General features: G+C 39.7%; 1 long non-coding RNA gene across 1 annotated transcript; it reads left to right on the forward strand.

Annotated features, from left to right (window-relative positions):
- The first annotated feature begins 432 nt into the window (after positions 1–432).
- Positions 433–1,605, forward strand: LOC116806498. The gene is made up of 3 exons (XR_004365663.1): positions 433–463; positions 522–646; positions 1,449–1,605. It is a non-coding gene; the product is annotated as an uncharacterized LOC116806498 (long non-coding RNA).
- The last annotated feature ends 2,452 nt before the right edge of the window (positions 1,606–4,057 follow it).

Raw genomic sequence — 4,057 nt, forward strand, 5'->3', positions numbered from 1 at the left:
CAGCGGGCGTTGCAGAGGTTATGACTCTGTGCATGTCTGTGTCTGATTGGGATTTCTGTGCACTGCAAGAAATGACACTTTCAATTAATTACAGTTTAAGCTTCGAAACTTATTGAAAGCCTTCATAAGCAAGAAGAAGTTGTGAAAATCTTCCTTAAATAATTTTAAAATAATGTTGACTATATTTGAATAAGTCAAAAAGTTTTAGCTCTCTTTACAAGCTTGTAATTTTAACGCTTTTGAACTGGTACTGTCTCAATAGGAAACTTCTCTAAGTTTTTTTTTTTTTAATTTCTCAGATGTGCAAACAAGTCGGGCACTTAGAAAACGTCAAGCTAGTTTGTCAGATTGACGGAACTTGTTAGCTCAACGTCGCACTTTAAAGTATTCAACAGACTGATACAGTTCACAAACTTACACACAAACAACACAGACATACACATAAATACAGCATGCCCTCGAGGTAAGTGAGCTCAGTGTAGCATCTCAAATTTGCTGTAATTTAAGCAACTTACTTGCAGTTTTTGTCGCTGCATCCTGCGGCCAAAGGAAGCGGAGAAGTTGAAGCAGCAGCAGCTGGTGATGCTGCCGCAAGCGCAATCATAAGCCAACACCTAAGCACGTCAACAACACTGGCAGTCTCCAGGTAACAAAACTCACAGCCGACTCTGCGCCCCGTTGTCTTCATCAACGGCAACTGCTGTTGCCGTTGCTGCTGCTGCTGTTGCTGCTGCTGCTAACGTTATTTAGTGTGAGAGCAAGAGAAACTTTTTGAAGCTACTACAAGTAAAACTAAAATTTGCCAGATCATTGCTTCCGCTACGTGCAAGGATTCACTGAGACTGGTGACTGCAGCCCAGACTAAGGCTGCAGTTGCTTGGCACGGATTTCGTTACCATAGCTGCTGTGCTGCATACATAAGCAATTTCTGTTTTTTGGCCAACTGCAATGTTATAATGCTATAATGCATATAGTACTGCAGTACAGCAGCAACAGCATCGCATGTTGTGATTGTCACCAGTAAAAAACTTGTGTACAACTTTCCAGCCAAGCTTGAGTTTGGTTTAGCTTGTGTTGGCTCAACGCCCTTAAGCCATATGCGGTTGGCACAAGTTTGAGCAAATTAAATGTTAATTACATTGCTGTGGTTGAGCAACCTGTAACCATAAAATTGGTAACAATAAGTTTTAGAAAGTTGTCAGCATATATATCCGATGATAAGTGCTGGTTCTTCGTTCATTTTTACCTTCTCATGAATGGTTTATTTTAAATTTGTTGATACTTTAAGTCAGCTCACACCTATTTACAGGGAATCTTTACATCGATGATTCTCGACTATGGTTTTCTTATTTCTTATTTGTTTTTTTTTTAATATTTTTTATTTGCTTCTGGTGCTTGCTTTGAAAATAAAGTTAAACATAATTTCTGCACGGATTGCCTCTTTACAGCTGGCAAATGCGAAATCAGAAAATGCAGCTTATAGCTTCGGCTCTAATACTGACTGCTTACTGTGTGCTACTTGAGCGTAAATTGCACAGCTCCAGCAGAGGAGCCAGAATCGGAGTTGGAGTTGGAGTCCGAATCCGGAACACACAAAGCCGCGCAGTCAGGCGAGTAAAGTGTGGGCAGGGTAGCTTTGCGAGCAGCAAGAGCAGCAGCAGCAGCAGCAGCAAAAGTCAAGTCAGTCAGAAGCAAGTAGCAGCTAGTGCCCAGTTACAGCTTCAGCTTCAGTTTCAGCTCAAGTTTTAGTTTCAGTCATTGAGGCACTATAAAACAGCAATGAATGGTAAATCAAGCAGCCGGCTTCAACTGCTTTTGGCTTAATTTTGCCGTTACACTCATTCGAGTAGAAGGGGGGCAGTAACAGTAACTGCAGTCAGTATATAAACTGCAAGACGCATATAAACAAAAGCAGGCACAAAATAGGCCGAGTGCAAAAAGGTGCCGGTTGCCCGACATGGGAAACCTGACAAGAGCTTGTAATTAGTACAAGGGGATACTAAATCTGAGGCAAAGTTCATTTACGGATTATCAAAGCAAGTTGTATGAAGATGGGGGTAAATAATGGTGCATATGTAGTTAATGGATTGATAGATAGTCCATATACTTGAGCCAAATTGCAAAGAGCTGTTGCTAATTAATCAAATGCGTTAGTAATTAAGCAACCTTAATCACAAGTAGTACTCTCTTATCCTATATAATTTCAAATTGAAATTTGAAGTATGCTTAAATTCTATACTTGTTTTCTTCAGTATTCGTCTGTGAGCCACACTCAAAATTGATGAGATCTTTCTTCATAGCTTTGCTCTAGACTATGGAGTATCTCCAAGTCGAGAAAATTTATTAGGTTGCTTAGTTATGGAAAAAAATGGCTGAAGGGTACATATAGTTGCAAAAAAGTGTATACATTTTAAGCTCAATCATTCATAATAGACTAAGAATAATTTTCTCTTCACTATTCTGAAATTGTAATCAACTCTCTCATATTAACTATAGGAAATCAGGTGAAAGTCGTATATTTTACGATCGCTGGAAGCTGATTTTATGCAGGCGAACGAAGCTGATAAATAACAACCATCCGATTTCATTGCTGCTGTGTTGCTGTGCAGCACACCTGACAGCTTAACTATCTGTTAAAAAATAAAGGAAAACGAACTAAAAATACATTTTTGTTTTTATTGGCTGCCAAGCTTAAAAACTTTGAATTTCTATTAAATATCTGGCGCCCACGTCGTATACGTAATATCAGATTACGGCGCCGGCTTAAAGGCAAACAAACAAAGAGGGAAAAAAACAAAAAGAAAAAGAAAAAATAGCAAAACAACAAAGGTAAATAGGGAAAAAAAAGAGTGCAGCAAACAAAAACGCGGGCATAAAATAAAATGGAAATTACACAGAGAGAATCAGAGAGCGAGAGAGAGAGAGAGAGAGAGAGATATACAGAGACAGGGCAAGATAGAGTAGGTGGAAGGATTGGGTTCGCTGAATCGGTGTAGTTGGCTAGGAATGGAGGTGCTTACGCTTTTTTAATTACCTCGTTTAAGGCAACGGGGGCCTTGAGCTTCCATTCGCATACGACTGTATGTGTGTGTGTGTGTGTGTGTGTGTGTGTGTGTGTGTGTGTGTGTGTGAGAGCTGGAGTGTGCCTGTATACGTGAGCTTTAACGTATTTGTATTCATGTATTTTTGTATTTGTATTTGTCTGTGTGTGTATTTGTTTGTGCGCGCTTTTATCAACTCGTTTCGCCGTGTTTTACTCACTCGCAGACGTTGCCATAAGTTTTAATTAAAATTACTTTGCCCGCTGCTGCCTGACGGCTGCTGTTGCTCCTCTTGTTGTTGGTGTTGTTGTTCTGGCTGCTGGTTGAGTGTTTTGCCGTGTGCTTTTTGTTATTTGCTGTTTGGCCGCTCACACTCGCCAGTTGGGCTTGCGTGTGTTTTTTGCGGTTTTTTGTTTCTGCTGTTGCTGCTGTTGCTGCTGGCGCCGGCAGTTTGTTTGCGGCCCGCGTCTCTGACATTGCCCCAGCGAATGACAATGGCGCGGTCGCGGCCGCATTCGCCGTCGCAGTCAATGGCCGTTGGCTTTGCGTTGCTGCAGTTGTTGTTGTTCTCAAAGTTGTTGCACACTTTTAGGCCGACCGGATATTAAAAGCCGTGAAAGTTGCAAAATATTGAACCATTACTCAACTAAAAACGTACGGAAAATGCTAAAAATTACATATATAGAATATATATATATTTGCATGTGTTTAAATGGCAACCATAAAACACGAGATTTTTATATTTCTCTTGGAATTTCACAGCTATATTAAAAAATGCATTAAAGCACAATAAAGTTAATTATTGAAATGCAATTATAATAAATTAAATTTTAATAATTACATTGCTCTTGTAATGCGACATATGTTTTAAAATCTGTTGAAATGCTTGTAGAAGTTGCATTTAAAAATATGAAACGCACATATTGAAGCTATAATTTAACAGATGTTAAACTGGGCGTAACAATTCAATGCCAGTTAGCATCAAAGCGCAGCTTTATAGGCTTTACCCGCTGCTG

Source organism: Drosophila grimshawi, unplaced genomic scaffold (assembly GCF_018153295.1).
Source record: "Drosophila grimshawi isolate 15287-2541.00 unplaced genomic scaffold, ASM1815329v1 contig_44, whole genome shotgun sequence".
In the NCBI taxonomy this organism is placed as follows: domain Eukaryota; kingdom Metazoa; phylum Arthropoda; class Insecta; order Diptera; family Drosophilidae; genus Drosophila; species Drosophila grimshawi.